The 18,390-nt window shown below is 47.1% G+C and overlaps 2 protein-coding genes and 1 pseudogene across 4 annotated transcripts in view; 1 reads left to right on the top strand and 2 right to left on the bottom strand.

Annotated features, from left to right (window-relative positions):
- Window positions 1-18,390, bottom strand: part of STX8 (syntaxin 8) — a 355,548-nt gene that overhangs the window by 116,640 nt on the left and 220,518 nt on the right. The window lies entirely within an intron of this gene.
- NTN1 (netrin 1) overlaps window positions 1-18,390 on the top strand; it is a 200,932-nt gene that overhangs the window by 153,318 nt on the left and 29,224 nt on the right. The window lies entirely within an intron of this gene.
- Window positions 7,909-8,063, bottom strand: LOC141999113 (U1 spliceosomal RNA; annotated as a pseudogene).

Genomic DNA, 18,390 nt, shown 5'->3' with positions numbered 1-18,390 from the left:
ATGTAGTTAATGGTGTAGATTCTTTAGCAAGGGGGATTTGCCAGAAGTCTGCTATAGCAGCTAACTTTGAGAAGACTTTGGCTTCTGGTAACTGACAGTATCTGGTCACTAGGCGAGGAAAGCTGTCAGGGCAGTACAAAATAAGCACGTGTCTTTTTCTGCACACACTTCCGTTAAGTTGTGTCAGGTTGACACAAATTCAGATTTTTCCATTGAGCTTTGGTACTACTACAATCCCCACACACCAGTGAGTGGGTTCTTCTCGCTGGGAAATAACTCCCATATCTTCCATTCTCTTTCATTCTTCTTTGACTTTCCCTAGCAAGAGTATAGAAATGCAGTGTGAGACAGTGGACCAAATTTATTTTGTACGGCCCTGACAGCTTTCCCAGCCTGTGAAGACATGTGGTTACATCTCCTGTTTAGTTTGCTTTTTGCCATTAGTGCACTGCAGTTTCTCTATGACATGTAGTCTTGTACTGCTGGCAACTCTAACAGAGGAGTTGTCAGTCCTTGTATTACATTTATTATTTGATGAAGAATTTTCCATCATTTCTGTAGTTTCCCAAGGAACTGGCCACAAACATTCAATGTTTTGTTACTAGTCCCACATAACATTTTATCTGTTTTTTGCAGATATCCATCCTGGCATCAGTTATAATCTTTTTTTAGAATTGCAGTGATGGCTGCCCCAGTATCAATTTTAAATGTAAGGTTTTCACTGTTTAGATCAGTGGTTCTTAAACTTTTGTACTGGTGACCCCTTTCACATAGCAAGGCTCTGAGTGCAACCCTCCCTTATAAATTAAGAATACATTTTTATATATTTAACACCATTATAGATGCTGGAGAAAAAGTGGGGTTTGGGGTGGAGGCTGACAGCTCGCGACACCCCATGTAATAACCTCATGACCCCTGTTTGAGAACCCCTGGTTTAGATTAATGCTTTAATGCCTGTGTACCAAGGTGTTGTCTGTTCTGTTGAGAAGTATGAACTCATTGTCATCTGATGACAACACTCCATCTGGGATTGTTTCCACTACTCTTGGTGACGTGCATGCTATTGCAAAATGTCCCATTTTATAACAGCTACTACATTCTGTCTCTTTGCTGGACATTTTTGCCATCTGTGGCTTGGTGTCTTGCCACATCTTTCAGAGCTTTCCCAAGCTTTCCTCCTATTAAGGTTCTTTGGTCTCATTCGCTCTAGATCTGCACTCTATGTATGTTATAAATTTGGTCTGATTGCTCCTTTCACATTTGTGTCTTTTCTCTTTACTTTATCAGTATTGTCCCCTCTGCTGCTAACATGTAAGTCACATTGCTGTTCTTTGTAGTTTCTTGCATTCTGACTTTTGCTATAACTTTTGCTAGGTGAGATCTGGGTCTAACTGATAGTTATTGGTGTAAAAAACACCAGCTCATCTGCACAGCTTCAGTTAATCTCAGGTGTATATTGGCTTATACCATGTATACTGGCTTATAGCCAGTCCTATAATAAACTATATAAAGATGTATTAAATAGGAAAAGGAAATTAGAGAGTTATTTTAAATGTTAAAACAAGCAAACATAGACACACAAATTAGTCACTGCCTTAGGTTTCAAAAGATAATATAGACGTCTATCATCAGCAAGCTCTAGTTGATCTTTAGGGCTAACTCAGGCGAAATAGCTGGGGATCTCTTTCTATGCCTACAAACGCTTTTCCCCCCAGAGTCCAAGCAGCATAGAGATCCTTAGTTCCTTTGGTTTGGGGTTTTTATCCTTGTCCTGCCATGTGCTCTGAGCCGCAAAATCAGCTGATGGAAGGAGTCCACTTGCATGACGCATCTTCTCAGGGACGAGAGCAATACAACAATAGGAGGCGTTAGTCCTTTTGTTGACGATTCCTCAATCCAGATGTGGGGCATTTCCAGTTGTAAGATCCACCCATAGCCTGCCTGGTATTGATGGGTCTCCTCTTTTGGGAGGGGCATAACAATTTCTGTAGAAGAGCAAATCTTCACCCTGATTAATGTCCCTCCCCTGTAGGGCGATTCACACAGTCACAGAGGCTCACAAGACAACTGCTCAAATGGTACATTACAATAGGGAGCACAGATATTACAAGTAAGATTAATACAGGCAGCAACTCACAGGCATTCAATAAGAGTCCAGACATTACACACTTGTTTATAATTCTAATACCTATTTTATCAATATTAACCCCCACGTGAGCCAGACAGATTCCAGCAGAAGTCCCCAGCAGAGACATGGGGACCTTGGCACAAGCTGGCACCTGGCCTGCCAGTGTCACAACTCCTTTTTTGGAGAGAGGGATTCACTCCTGACACCATGTAGACACAGATACCAAGAGCCATGTTTTAAACAGCAAGTGGAGACCTCCCAAACCAGGAAGTTCCTACATTTTTACGCTCCCTGCTGCAACACATGCTGGTTCTCTCTGGTAATTGTGGAGGACCAGGAATTCTAGAACCACTCCACAATAACTAGTTTTAAACCATCGTATGTGTGTCCATACTGGGATTTGCTAAATGGGGTTAGCTAAACCATTTTTTGAACCAGTGCAATTTCTATTTTCTAATTTCCCAGACAAGGCCTTGGTTTAGCGGAATGGAAGGGGACTGAGTATAAATCTTTTAAAATGTGTTTATGTTAAAATCCATGGGCGAAATTCTACTTTAAGGTTCTATGATATAAATCTGAGTCATTCTGTTGATGTCAGCAGAGTGACTCTGGATTTACACTGGCGTCTCTGCGTAACTAATTCTGCCCAGTGTGTGTATGCTGCTAATGATCCTGGATTGTAAATACGTCAGATGATGGATTAAAATGTTCAGCTCACCTCTAAAGAGAAACTTTCACTGTATTCCAATAAGCAACGGACTCCGCCTCTGGGTTACAACCTTTCCATCTGTACATGCTCCATGCCTCACTGCGCTGGTACAGTGCATGGGCCGTTCTGACAGGGAGCTGCTGGCTGGCTGGTAATTTATAAAGTGGCCAATGCTACTGAAGACAGATGGTTTCCTATTAATGTATTTAATCACGCAGACTAGAGCTTTCTGCAAGTTGGTATCCTGGAGGGCAGCTGTAATAGGGAATTCTGAAGTATGTCAGCAGTTGGAGCACAAACTCGGGGGCTCTTGCTCTTCAAGCTGGGAATAGGAATAAAGGCTTGTGGCTTGTGGCTGGCTCTCCAGAGGAAAAGCTCCCGGCTGTGTTCCCTTGGTGACAAAATGTGGTTTGGGCTGGAGTGAAGTGTTTTGTAAGTTTCATATGATTAAACCCTGGCTTGAAGCCTCACTGTGTGTGCATATGTGTGTGTGTGCATGCATGTCTCAGTGTATGTGCACATGCATACCTCTGTATTTTTGTGTGTGTGCCTGTGCATGCATGTCTCTGTGCTTGTGTATCTGCATGAATATCTCTGTGCATGTGTGTTCACATGTGTGAATGTCTGTGCATGTGCATGAGCGTGTGTATATGTGTGTGCCCTCATATGTGTGTATATGTCTCTTTGTGTACATGCATTCGTGCCTGTGTGCGTGCATTTGTGCATGCATGCATATGTGTGTGCATATGAGGCCTTGTCTACACACAAAATTGCATCGGTTCAGTTAAATTGGTTTTGTTAAATCAGTTTACTTAAACTGGTGCAAACCCTTGGTTGGATACTTTTTTTGGTTAAAGAGTGGCTTATTTGGGTTTAATGTAAACCTGTTCTTTAGAATAAATCAAAATAAACCTGGATTAAAGCGAAATAAGCATTGCTGCTCAGCCTTGTTCAGTGGCTTAGCTAAATCAGTTGAAAATCACACCTTATGTTAAACCAGTGCAACTCAGTGTGTTGACCAGCTCTCAGGCTCACCTCTGCAGTACAAGCTCCAAGAGGCATGGCTCCTGAGGGTATGTCTACACTGCAGATGCAGCTCAGGTAGATATACATACATTAGCTTTGATAGAGCTGGTGCACTAAAAATAATAGTGTAGCCATGGTGGCATTGGCTAGCCACTTGAATATGTACCTAGGTTCTCTGGAGGGATTGTACTTGGGTGTCTTGATTGTGCTACCGTGGCTACATTGTTATTTTTAGCATGCTAGTTCAACCAAAGCTGGTGTGCATCTGTCCACCTGAGCTGGAAATTACACCAGCAGCTGCAGTGTAGACGTACTCTCAGGAGCAGTGGCCTGAATCCGGCATGGTGACTGTGAGAGTGCAGGGTGAAACACTGCCACTACTGCTCCATTTTATAGGATGCAGTACGCATGCTACCCTGCACCAGGCAAGCTCAGCTGGATGGAGTGACGAGTGGACTCACACCCAGTCACTCCTCGCCCGCATGAGATTTCCGACTCTCCAGCAGAGAGACTTGCATTCATTCGCTTTGTATCTTTCAGCGGATATATGAGGCATTTTCCAGGCACTTGCTGCAGGTTGATCCATCCCCGCCCCCCCCCAACCTTCAGCCAATGTAATATTTTTGACCATTCGGATTTGATCCTTTTCTCCTGTGAGGATGCAGGGAGGCTGAGCACTTGCAGTTTGACTCAGGAATCTTAGTAAACAAGCCAAAAGCTTCAGGGTTTAAATTCACTCCGGAGAGAAGTTGCCAATGGCAGCTGCACCTTGGGGCCTGGCTGCTGGGATGTAATTGATCTGGTTAATGGTGGGACAGTGTGTACAAAGAAATATTGGGGAGCAGGGCTGCAGTGTCTATGTGGTTCGGATCTGGAGACAGGGACTGTGGCTGTTTCAAATTTAAAAGGAAGCAAGTGAGTAAAGACTCTGGTGGAATATAACAGGATGGCTTGCCCCTGAAGGGCTAGAGGCTTCGGACCAGCCAATCCTGTAGCTAAGGAGCAGGAATCAGCTGATTCCCCTATAAAGGGCAGCAGGAAGCTGCAGAGGTGGGAGTTCAGGGAGACTAGGGTGGATTACAGAGGTTGCTGAAACTTGCTTGGGAGTGAGACTACAGGCAGAAAAGGCCTGGGAGTGAGGGGTAGATGGATGGTGTTGAGAAGGGATTTGATATTTTGGACTGTTTTATTAATAAAACCTCAGGCCCCAAGGAACAAGTGGTACTGGATGGAAAGCCTGTGTGTGGCATTTATTTAAGAAGCTCCCTGATGGGGGAAACTGAGGCAGGCTGCCTGCAGAGTGACCTGAGGCTATGGGGGGGGGGGGTGTGTGACATGTGGCCACCCATTGACATGAAGGCACAAATGATTGCAAAGCCTAGTTGCTCATATGGTGGCTTTTTTTCTAGTGTTCTCCTGGTGTTCTCAGACTTTCCCTTTAGCTGCTTGACTGTAGCTTGAGCACCCCAGGCATGCTGGGGCAGATTGTGCCTTCCAGGCAGCTGAGCGTCCTGGGAACCTATCCCATCACTCTCCGCAGGGGGCACCTCGGCATTCTGAGCGGTGGAATCTGGAGGTGCAAAGAGGAGCCCAGGGGAGCACACAGTGCGGGGGATTCCGATGTAGCGTGAACGGCCATGTGCAAGTGGGGGGGGCAGAGGTGCAATTCATTCAGGATCACTCCCTGTTGTCTCCGCTTTGGTGCTTTACAATATGTGTCTCAGGGCCTCTCTGCCTGCCTGCGTCTGGAACAATAACCAGAGACTGGAGCAAACCTCAGCGCCTGATCCAGTGAACCCAGAACGTTGCGGGAAAGGAGCCTCAGCCTCCAGGCCCAGCTCTGGACCTGCTGCCTCTGAACCAGACAGCTGTGAATTCTGGGGAAGTACAGCTCGGGAGGGGGATGGGGCAGCTCAGCCTCTCCTGTGTTCTCTCGTGGGCTGTTTGGGCATCCCCAAGAACTGCCAAGCTTGCGGCCAAAGCACCTTGCTCGAGAGTTCCATGCAGAGAGTGAGGAAGGAGACCATTGCTGGTGAAGGTTTAACAGCCCTTTGTTTTCCCAGGGAATATCGACGGATGATGGCAGCACAGGCAGGGGCAATGGGGAACCAGCGGTGAAAGAGTTAATGGCCATTAACGGGTATTACGTTAAGGGCTGGGTTGTGGCGCTGGCCCATGCTGGAGATGCTGCATGGCCATCCCTCCCCAGGTGTGAGACACGATCCCTTCCCCGGTGCTTGGCGGGGAGGGTGCACGCCGTGATTCTGCTCTCCCTGTGCACAGTCTGGCCAGCGCTGCACAATGAGACGGGGCCAGGGGGCCTTGCTTCTCCCCCACCCCTTTGAGACTGGCACTCCTGCAGGCTCTAGGAGGGGACAATCCCATTACTCCCCCAAGCCCAGGGACTGCTGGTCTGTCTGGGTGTCCAAGTACCGGGGTGGGGTGGGGAAGTTCCATGTGTCACTCCTCTGAGCCAGACACAGATTAACTCTAGACTGAAAGAGACGCACAGTCAGGCGGATGCTCCATCGAAACGTTTGCTCTAAATGGGGCGCCTTAGCTTCAGCTAGTGGTGTTGGAGCCGTCAGGCCTTCCTCTTGCCCCGAGGAAGCTCCAGCTGCGATTGTTTCCAGAGCAGTGCAGGGGAGGGGAGAGAGGTTCTGGGTGGGGACTTTTGGCGATTATTCCAATATGCATCCTTCAGTGGGGCGCAAAAGGATCCTGCTTGCTGGGTTATAACTACATGGTGGCAAACAGAACCTTCTGGATGTGGCATTCTCGCCGGGCTGCAGCGGATGAAAGGGGCAGAGATGGGAATACTAATAGGCCTTGGCTCCTGCAACAAGCCTGGGCTTCGGTTTCCAACCCAGCAGCTCCAGGCAAGAGGCTTTAATCTAATTACATGCTTTATTTGCGCCAATTTGTTTTTCAATCAATCTTGTTCAGCCAAAAGAAAGGACATTGCTGTGGGCTTATCTGCACCTTCTTGTTCCAAGAGTGAGGTTAATAGCAGTTATTCCTTGCTGGAATTGCCTGTGGGGCTGCAGACCTCACTCAGTTTGGCTCCCTGTTTGCATCTGACACGTCCTGCCCTGAGTGAGTGCCATTCTGAACCTTATCTTCCTACGGCACTCCAGTGCAGAGTTATTCAGCTACGGAACAGCCCCGCTGCAACCTAAGTGTCTCTTTGAAACAGGCCTGATCTATGCTAGTCGAGGGTATTGGTTTAACTAGATCCATTTCAAAGTCAATCTAGTTAAACTGGTGCAAACCCCCACCGCAGATGCACCTACATCGGGTTAAGCTTCATCCAGATCAGGTTAGATTGGGTCAGTAAATCCAACTGATTTATTAAATCAGTACACTTTTCCTCCATAGACCAGATCTTAGGTTTGGGCTGCACTTCTAAAAGTTTACCGGCATAACTATGTCAGTGAGGGCTGAGGCTTTTTGTCTTTTTCTTTTTTTAGAAGGCACTAAAGCACTTTGAAAGCACTGAAGCAGGTGGCGTTATACGGTTATAAAGCACCGGTATGGCGTATTGTGCTTTGCTGACCCTGAAGAAGCTTCACTGTTATGAGCACTTTTATACCAGTATAACTGGATCAGCCCTAGGGGGTTCCACTGTAACCATACAAACATAGTTCATGTGACGTAACTTTAAAGTGTAGACTCGGTCTTTGGCCTGTGCCTTAGGCCTGGTCTACACTTCAAAGTTTTGCTGGCATAGCTATGTCAGGAATATGAAAAAATCACCCCCTGAACAGGGCCGGATTAAGGTTATGAGGGGCCTAAGGCTAATGGGAGGGAAAGGCCTAAGTATGAATTACATACTGCAAAAAATATTACAACCACCATACATTGAATTCACAGTCTTGATGGATTAATTTATATAAAGCAATATCTAATGAGGAAAGATTTCCAATGGCCCTGCTACTGTCACTCAGCTGTTACTTCAATATGGAATGGAGGGCCTACAGTGGGGCCTGAAAATAGGAGGGCCTAAGGCTATAGTTTTATTAGCCTAGGAGTTTGTTTGTTTTTCCAGGGGAGAGGATGAACGCAGTCCCCCACCAACACAAATTATGCAGTCGAGATTCCTGCATTTGGGGAAATCGCAGGGGTCAGCACACCCGCAGTGCAATGGATGAGCCTCGCCCTGGGAAAACCACCTTCGTGATCATGGTATCTCCCAGTTAATCCGGCCCTGCCCCTTAACTGACACAGCTGTGCTGGCAAAAGCCCTGTAGATGCAGTTATGCAGGCAAAACAGTCCTTTTGCAGGTGTAGCTAATTTATCTCAAGGAAGTGGTATCAGCTATACCTGCAAAATAAGTCTTAGAAGAGTTTCCGTTATAGCTCTACCGGACAACCCTTGCTAGTGTAGACAAGGCTGAGTCTGATGGAGCTGCATCTCAGAGGACAGTGAACGAAGGCTGTGATGACCCTTCCCCCACTCCATACCATACCACCCCTACTTCTGCGCTGCCACTGGCAGTGATGCTGCCTTCCGAGCTGGGTACCCTGCCAGCAGCTGCTACTCTCCGGCCGCCCAGCTCTGAAGGTAGCGCAGAAGTAAGGGTGGCAATACCGCGACCCCGCTGCAATAAGCTTGCGACCCCTTTTTGGGTCAGGAACCCCAGTTTGAGAAAAGCTGGGCTAGTGACACTGTATCAATGCTACATTGTAACATTTGAGTCGATTTGCATTGGTGCAACAACTTTACCCTTTCATGCCTGTGGCCCAGGGACAAAGTCAGGAGGTGGCAGATGTTAGGGAGTGTGCCCTGGAGGAATGAGACCAGTGCTGGGCCATGGAAAGTCCTGAGTTCTGAATCCTGGTTCTGTGTGGCTTTGTCTGCACTGGAAAACTGTATCATATTAGAACCTAACTCAGTATAAACCAGCACTGTCATGTCCTTGGACGTGTGACCATCACCCCTTCTGAACACCATTCTCCTTGTTAGCTGATATGTTTGCTAAACACTTCCTTTTCCGAGGCTGAACAGAGCCTGAGTGTTTAATATCATGCTAGGGTACTTTGTTCTAACAGTGTAATTGTCCAGTGTAGACCGAAGTATCGGATGGCCTTAGGTAAGTCATTTCACCTTTCTGTCTCAGTTTCCCCATCTGTAAAATAGGGATAATAATCTTTACCCACGTCCTTTAACCCACCTTCATGGATATCTGTGCAGTATTTTGCCCATAGAAAGCCCTATAAAATACTAGGTATTATTATATTATTATGGCACCTTAATCCCAGGCTCAGCCCAAAAGCATAGCTTGCAAATGTTCCCCAAACTTTGAGTTTTGAGGTGCATTTGGGGTTCATATCAGTGGCGTGCAATTCCACTCTAATGCAATAATCATAATAATTAAGAATTATAATTTGCAGTTATGTAGAACTTCATATTTTCAAAGCATGTTACCCATATTAACTACTGTAATTCATCACAGCTACAGGAGTCCACCCTGATTTAAACTGACTCTGCAGATAACCACATTTCACGGTAACGCTCAGCATTTCCCTGTCAATGATATTATAAAGTGTGTGGGGTGATGCAGAAGAAATTAACAGTGTGAAAACCATGGCTCTTAAAGTGACTACAGTAAGGGCTGTCACTAGGTTGCTTTTATGCTAAAGAAAGAAGGATGCTCTGAAATATAATAATCTGATCAGTTCCAAGCCAAAATAAATAACCAGAATAATACATATTCCTTTCCTTGTCTCCACAATTCTGTCTGAATCCCAAGAGATGATGTCTCCTGTATGGCTGTGCCTCATATTGCAATTCACACAATGCAAAATCTGAAAGTAATCAGCAAGTCACTCACCCCTCTAATAAACCCACCCAGGCTTTGTATTGAATTGCTCTGCAGTGCCAAAATGATCCGCCATTTGTGCTTTAGGCACAGTAAATTTTTAACACCCCCCCATCCATGTCCAATATCTAAGTATGCAAATAAAAAGGCAATTCCTGCAGCATCCCTTCCTCTCCCCTCCCCGGGGACGTAAGGCCAGCAAAGGACATAAAGTAGCAGCTAGTTTGGAGGGAGCGTGTTTGGGCAGCACAACGGGCACTCCATAGAATGATTCTAATGGTTGCTACTGAAACATCAGCTGTGGTAAAATTGCAGCAATATTAAAACCGTCCTCCTTGGATGGGAGCCTGATGTGGTTCTAGTGCTGGGGAAAGCACAAAAGATTTGGATGGTCATCTTGAAGAAGTGTCCAAAAGTTCAGGGCCAAATTCCTCACTGCTCTAACTCCTTTTATTTCAGTAGACGGTCAGGTATTAGCTGGGAACCTTAGCAATCATACATAGCACTCACCTGGTACTTTACCATTGCAGATAGGGTGACCAGGTGTCCGCTTTTTAACTGTAACACCCAGTCGAAAAGGGATCCTGGTGGCTCCAGTAAGCACTGCTGACCGGGCCGTTGTTTGTCTGGTTGGCTCTGTGCACTGCTCTGCCCAAAGTGCCACCCCTGTAGCTCCCATTGGCCAGGAACCGCAGCCAGTGGGAGCTGCGGGGGCGGTGCCTGTGGACAGGGCAACGTGCAGAGCCACCTGGCTGCGTCTCTGTGTAGGAGCCGGAAGGGTGGACATGCTGTTGCTTCCGGGAGCTGCTTTAGGTAAGCGCTACCCAGAGCCTGCACCCCGACCACCCTCCAGGCTCCAACCACCTGCCCCAGCCCTGATCCTCCTCCTGTCCTCCAAACACCTCGATCCCAGCCTCCTGCACCCCTAACCCTCCATCCCCACCACACAGCCCGCACCCCCAGCCAGAGCCCTCACACACACACCCTCATCCCAACCCCCTGCCCCAGCCCTGATCCTCCTCCTGCCCTCCGAACCCCTCAATCACAGCCCAGCTCACCCTCCTACACTCCAACCCCCTCATCCCCAGCCCCACCCCAGAGTTTGCACCCCCAGCTGGAGCCCATGCTCCAACCCCCTGCCCCAGCCCTGATCCCCCTTCTGCACCCTGAACTCCTCATTTCTGGGCTCACCCCAGAACCCACACTCCCAGCTGGAGCCCTCACCCTCTCCCGCACCCCAGCCCCCTGAGCCAGCCCGGTGAAAATGAGCCAGTGAGTGAGGGTGGGGAGAATGAGTGACAGAGGAAGCGGGGGATGGAGTGAGTGGGGGCAGGGCCTTAGAGAAGGGGGTGGGGCAGGGGCGGGATAAGGGTGTTTGGTTTTGTGCAAGTAGAAAGTTGGCAACCCTAATTGCAGAGCACTTTATAAACCTCATTTAGCCTTTCTTTAAAACCTGCACAATAGATAAACAGGGTAGGAGCCATTCTGCTACATAACGAGTTGAAATGGGGTCTTTTACTTTCCATCAGCTGCCTCTTGATACAGCCTTCCTCTCATTCATTCTACTAGTCACATCTACAATACAGCAGCACTGGAGCGTACAGGGGGCATCTGGGGGGAAAAGGTGAAGGAGGGGGATGGAGAGGAGAGGGAGGTGAAGCCTGTTTTTCCCTACAGTCTTGTCTTTTTAACAGAGAGGCCCAAACCAACACCCCAGATCCAGAACCCTTTGGGGGTGTCTGAGATACAAAGCAAGACCCAGATCTGAATTTCTCAGACTAACCCAATCTTTGTAATAGGATGAAGTGCCAGATTTGGGAGCATTTGAAATCCAAACACTCCGTAGTCCCTGCTCTGCTCTATGACAGCCTGACTTCATACCCAAAAGGCGCAGAACAAGAAACTCGAACACTTTGAAGAATGCTTACTACTGGGGGGTTGGGGGGACAACCAGATTCACCTCACACCAGCAGACAGCCTGTATGCACTAACTCTAGAACTTCTGCAGCCTTCTCATGGAGGGGAGGCTTTCTGAGCTGTAGCAGGTGAAAGATGGCAATCCATGGTGCATCTGAACCTTGTGACTGTGCAATAGGAGCGGGGCCTGGGGGTGAGTTTCAGTCACTGATGGGCTAAAGCCAAATGTTCAAATCTGGGTGCTCAATGTTAAGCACCTAAATCTATATTTAGGCAGTTACATCAGTATTAGGTTAGGCACCCAAATCTGAAAATGATTTTAAATGTTTCTAACACTTTATATCTGAGCGGCATTTGGTTTCCACTACAGCAGTGTGGTTTTAGTAATGTTGTGAAGATCATCTTTAAATCACAAGTGAAGTAAGTTTCCTGGTTGCAGCTTAGCCTCCCCTTGTGAACACTAGTAGGCATCCTAAAGCCAGGGTGCAACTGGGTATGATGGGAAGTCCCTGCCTTGCACGTGTTCCAGCTAGAGCTGGGCAGAAAATGTTTGGCAAATACTAAATTTGGAGAAAAAATACATTTTGGGGAGCATTGAAACAATTAGTGAAGTTGGATTGAATTTGACAACAGTTTGGCCTGAAAAAAATGTCAAAAAAAAAAAAATTCTGAAAAGTCAAATATTTCATTTTGACCATTTCAAAACATTTTATTTCCATTTTTCGGTTTCAAACAGCATTTTTCTTAGAAAGGTGGTTCATTTAGAAAAAAAAAAGGGGGAGGAAGGAAACCACCCAAAAATTAACCAAAACAAAATGAAAAAAACTTGTTTTGGGTTGACCTAGATGAAAGTTTTTCATTTTTTTTTTGATTCAGCAAAAAATCCAAAAATATAGTTTCAGTTTGAATCGATCTGAAAATTTTTTTGGACTTTTCAGGTTAGTTCCTGAACCAAAAAAGCCATTATTCACTCAGCTTTCTCCCAGATCAGGAAGGAGGTGCACTGGTAGAGCTGAGTGTGGCTGGTTGTCCAGCACCTGACTGCACCATGCCTGGCTCTCACCAGCACTAACACTCCCTAAAAAGATGGAGGGAGAACATTGTTTTTTAAACTAAAGTGATTTTTTTGGGGAGAAAAAAAATTAATAAAACAAACAAGGTGTTTAGCCGCGGAAGCCCTTCACACGGCCAGAGAGTTAGCTAGATCAAGGGGACAGGCAGAGCCATGAAGCCTGTAAATGCATTGCTGACATATTTTACTAAGCTGAAAAGGACACAAAACAGCCGCCTGCTACCTGCTCTAAGACCTTGGATCGCTCTCAGAACAAGTAGTACCAATTGCGTCTTTCCAAACTCCCTCTTGTTCAGTTTACACTCAGACTCAGCAACTGCCTTCCCAGTTCGTGTTTTCTCATGGAAAACCATCCAGTCACTCCCATTATAAATGTTAGGATTTTTTTCATGATGTTTTCCCTCTCTTTGATATTGGCAGGTCTTCAGCCCATCGAAAAGGGAAGCATGGGCTGGTGGGAGGAACATATACCTGGGAATTTTGAGGTTTGGGTTTTAGCCCTGCCTCAGATTTCCTGTATTTTCAATTTTCTAAATAGATGCCTAAAGGAGGCCTTTGATGTCCTTTGTTTGCCACCCAAATGCTGATCTACTCCCTTAAATCAGAATTTAGGTGCTTAAAATGGGTATTTAGGGTCAAGGATATGGATTTAGGTGTCCACGTTTGAAAACTGGCTCTTTAAACCTCTCTGGGCCCTGATTTCCCCATCTGTCGGCAACAGGGATGATACAATGAAGGGAGTTTTTATGGTTTGGTTAGTTCAGGTTTGTAATGCACTTGAGCCCTCAGACGGAAGATGCTGGACTAGTGACCAGTGTTGAGTTGTACTGTGGTTTCTCCTTGTCAGGGCTGTCCTTACCCATATGCAAAGTATGCAGCTGCGTAGGGCACCGGGAAATTTGGTGCCTCAAATTTCCTGGTGCCCTGTGCAGCTGCGTGCTGCTCCAGCCCCTGCTCCGGCTCTTCCCCAGGGCCCCTATTCCTGCTCCGTCCCCACCCCGCCTCTTCCCCCCTCCAGCCCTGCCCCCACTTCCCTGAGCTCTGCAGCAGGGCCGGGTTTGCACTCACCGGGAAGTGCAGCAACCTGGTCACACGTGCGCCAGCGGTGAGTGCTGGGGGGGTGGTTCCCCCCGTCCCCCAATCCAGACCCCCCCCCCACAGAGGCCTGGGCCAGTCTGCCCACTCACCTCCCCACAGAGGCCTGGGGCCCCACACCACCCCCATGTGGGGGGCTGCGTAGGGCCCCAGAATAACTAGGGACGGCCCTGCTCCTTGTTAAATAGATTTTAATCCATGAGGTCGCCAGTGTAACCTTGTGAGTCAGCGGATCCCAGATGCAATTTGTGCTGGCTGGGTACAGGGGGAGAGCACGCTAGGTTCTCAAGCAAGAGATCGTGTCTGTCAGGCAAGAAGAGATGGGAGAACCCAGCTTTCTCGCCGGAGAAGCAAGGTTCAAAACAAAGGAGTTGTTTGGGGTGGAAAGTCTCCACCCACTCAAGGAAGTCACCTGACCCTTTAGTGCTATGGCCGCCAAAACATTACCGAACAGTGACATGGCAGCAGCTGTAATGGTTAAGAAAAAGCTAGGACTGATTCTATCCTCCAGCCCATCCCTGAGAGGCAGAGTAGAGGGCAAAACCTCAAGCCCAGGACTGCTCCCCATGGGACCAGGACAAATGACAACTCAACTCTTCCCCATTGCCCTTACAGCTCAGTTCCTACACTACACTACAGGTTCCCCTCCCTCTCGCAGCAGGCCCTGTGTCATCCTGGTCTCTATCACTACATCTGGAGACAGTGGGTGAGTAGAATGTCTAAGGTGAAAATTATTCACCTATTTGCTAGGCAGCTCCCGCTCTTGATGCTTCAACCATGTCCTTCGTCTAGAGAGGATTACCCCATGGGTGGCCCTTGTTAACCCATGAGGTGTGCAAGAGAGTACCCGCATCTCTCATGGAAGCCAGCGGGAGATGTGGATACTCAGCACCTTTCACGATCAGACCACTCCCACTCAGCCTGGTAGGCAATGGGCGTATGGCGAGGAAGAACACAGGGAGAAATAATTGAGGCAGGGAGAATCCTGCATCCCTTTAATGGTCTGTATGCGTTGCAGCAGTGCTCAGCGTATTCCAGTTGTCAGCAAGTCGCGTCTCCTCCCCTCTTCCGACCCCCGCACCCAGCAACCCTTGGAGCTTGGCTCAGCGATCAGCTTTCAGCAAGGGAGCAGCAGCACAGTAAATCTTTCCACCGGTGTCTGAGCTGTTGAAATGATGTTTCATGGACTCGAGCGGAATCTTTTTTTAATCATTAGGCAACGTTAGTGTAATAAACTACAGCGCTCTCTGTGTGCATTTGGCTTGGCTAAAAGGTAACCTTTTTAATATTAAGTATGCGAACAGCTCATTCGCAAACACAAAATCTGAGCTTTGTTTCAGAGATTTAATTTGTCATCTGAAACAGTCTCCAGTGGGTTATCTAGCAGTTTGAGAAAGGAGAGAGCTCAGAAGGTGAAAGACAGAGAGAGAGCCAGGGGACCCGATCCACCAATGATGTAAATCAGCACTGATTTCCAATGGAGCTCTGCGGATTCACACCTGCTGGGATCTGACCCATTGACTTCACTGGAGCTACGTTGATTTACATGAGTTGGGATCTGGCCCTCCTGATTTCTTTAGCGCGATGCTGATTTATACCAGCTGGGGAATTGGCCCATTGAGTTCTATTTAACCCAGTTGAGGCCCTGGCCCAGAAAGTAGAGATGTGAGGAGGAAGAAAAAGGAAGAGAGGACAGAGTAGGAAGGTCTGATCCAGCTCTCCCTTACTTCAGTGGAATTACTCTTCATTGACAGCGATGAAAGCCAGGGAGTGCCCGGCCCAGAACAGAGAACTAGATAGTTAATTAAGAACTAAACTGGTTCCACCTGGTGCATGAGGCTCACAGCATCTCCATATCCACAGCTGCTGAAGCAGGGAGGATGTTTTCACACCACAGCTACCAGCAATCCCTGCTGGGCACCGTTAGGCTGTTTCCTGTCATGTTAAAAATCACCAGCCCCAATGCTACTCCCTGCCCTAAAAGCAGGACTGAGCCCGCGGTGCTCCAATGTGCTGATTGCTGACTCAATGTGATATCCGTTTAGGAAGTACATACTGGCTGGCCGAGCTCATACGGTCTGGAGAGTCAGTCGAGTTTGGATACTTCTCTGAATCTTATCCCAGGCTCATGGGTTTGGAAACCTCACAAGGGCAGATTTCTTGGAGTGCCTAATCTCAGCCCAACTGAAAATACTATGAGAACAGCCTGGTGATTTGGAAATCCAGAGAATTTAAGCCACGAGAAAAGATTGCTGAACTTCTCTGAAGCTCCTGAAGAGATGCATGGTTCCAGACAAACGCCAGGGTGATTCTTGGTTTGGGATTAATCCCACTTCCTCTAGCAGCAGTACTTCTGGACCTGATGCTAAGACAGGGCAAGCTATAGGAGATGGACAGAAAGCCTTCCCATATTGACATGCTCAGAACGGCTCCTGCTGGCTCAGTCAATGACAATCTCCTGTTTGGTTTTAGCAGAGGTGGTGCGCTCCCAAAGTGAGCTTTGACCCAGATCAGGGACTCTGTCTACTGGTCATGTCCCCCCACCAGCTAGCAGACACAAGGCAGCCTCCGCCATCAGGGGTAGATTGGGCTAGGCAACCATTAGCCATTCATCCAAGAGGGTATTTTTGCTCTAGCTTATAACTAACATTACACCCCTGCTGCTCATTTCATTCACTTCATTTGGTACAAGTATCAGGATGTGGTAACTTGCTCCCTGTGTTGTCCTGCAGTTAGGGCAGCAGATTGATAGACAGAACTCCTGGGTTTTAGTTTCTTCTGCTGCTAACTTACTGTATGGCCTTGGATAAATCATCTCTCTGTGCATCATTTTCTCTTCTGTGAAATGGGTATTACAAAGCCTAATTAGTGAGTATTTATAAAGGTTAGAGATCTTGCAATGACAAGTGCTATAGAAGGGCAAAGTGTTGGTAATAATCATCATCGTAGTGCATTAGTATCCAGAAAACATCCTGCCCATTGTTCCTGACTAGAATCCCATTAGCTGCATATTCAATGAATCTGATTGCTTGTCTCAGATCTGCATGTTGCTTAGCCAGATGTGTTCGGGCAGAGCCCTGTCTGTTCTGGTTAGGTCAGGGCCTTGTTCTCTTTGCAGCCTCTTCCACACAAGTTTTCTTTCAGTGTTCATCATCTGGAATCTTTCACAGGACCTCAGCATTGTCAACATTAAAATAACCCATCTTGGACATGGCCTGTGCCCTCAAAGGATGGTCTGGTGTTGTCTAGCCCACTGCAAACATTGGCCTGCCATTTAGTGTCACTGCAAAAAGAGGAGAGTGCATCTCCTGTAGTCTGAACAAAGGGAATTCAGGGTAATCAGCAGTTCCTTCCATGACTGCAAAGTTCAGGCCAGGACTTAGGGTAGCTCTTCATGGTGACATTAGTCAGCACAATCTGAGAGCCAGAGAGAATCATGGGATCTGTCTGTGACTGCAGCCTCCATAAAGAATCTCCTTTATATAAATTGCAACCAAGTTCTGGCCCTTCTCTACTCCTACAGAGGGTATGACACGCAGACAGGTTTAAGGATTACACAGGAAACCTCTGAGGATGGGGCAGTTGAATGATTGTCAGAATGCAAGCCCTATAGGGTTAGTGAAAGAAAGGGCTAGATATTATAAAAGATTCCAGCTAAAGCTTTCTGCCAATGCTTTTATGGGATATCCACTCTCTGTTCCAGTGTGTTTCAAGTCTTGCTTAGAGAGACAAGGTGGGTGAGGTAATATCTTTTATTGGACAAACTTCAAGTCTTGCTTGACATTCAGGGTCACATTAGAAGAAGAAAACAAAAAGCCGTAATGATTTCTGTAATCCGTTGGCCCTCGGCTATTCTTTTCCATTTAAAAGGTTCTTGGCAGGTTGGGAACATGGTAGGGAATCTCAGCAGGGCTTCTGGCATGGAAAACCATGTTGTTTCAAATGATAGGTTTTGCTTCTGGCCCCAACTTTGATTAGATCATATTTAGAGAGCACAAAGCAATTTATCATCATTTGCACTCTTCTGAGGGATGGGAATAAAGTTGATAGCAGTCAAGAGACTAGTGTCTGGAGAACAATAGGAGCGAATGGAGATGGGCTGATGAGGCCATGTGTGTATTTGGTTAGGATTAGCCTGGGGGCTAGGGCTTGGGTTGGAGGTGGAATCAGTGTTAGATTTTGAGATCTTGCAAGATTTTAGCCCTAACTGGTGGAAGTCTGGAAGATTAGCCATCATGGAATTTCTATCATCTTGGTCTCTTAGCAAGACTGTGGCCACATCCCAACCAGAACCAGAAAATAATCTGGTTCTGGGTTTAAACATGACCTGGCACCAAAACAATTGGCCAGATCTGGGATCAGGGGATTTGAATTCTCCCAGATTTGTAAAGCACCGAGGCACCTAACTCCCATCAAGTTAGGCATCTAAACATTTTGAAAATTCCACTAAGTGCCTATCTGCATCTTTAGGGGCCTAAATACCTTTGGAAACCTGACTCCTGGTCCCTTGGGATAGGTGCTGCGTTGATACCATTCCACTGAAATTCCTTTGAAACTAATGGAACATTAAGGTGTTGGGCAACTGCACTTCTCCTGGCTGTACCTTGTATATTGAGCAATA

Source organism: Natator depressus, chromosome 14 (genome assembly GCF_965152275.1).
Source record: "Natator depressus isolate rNatDep1 chromosome 14, rNatDep2.hap1, whole genome shotgun sequence".
Classification (NCBI taxonomy): Eukaryota; Metazoa; Chordata; order Testudines; family Cheloniidae; genus Natator; species Natator depressus.
This window is presented reverse-complemented; position numbering and strand designations above follow the sequence as displayed.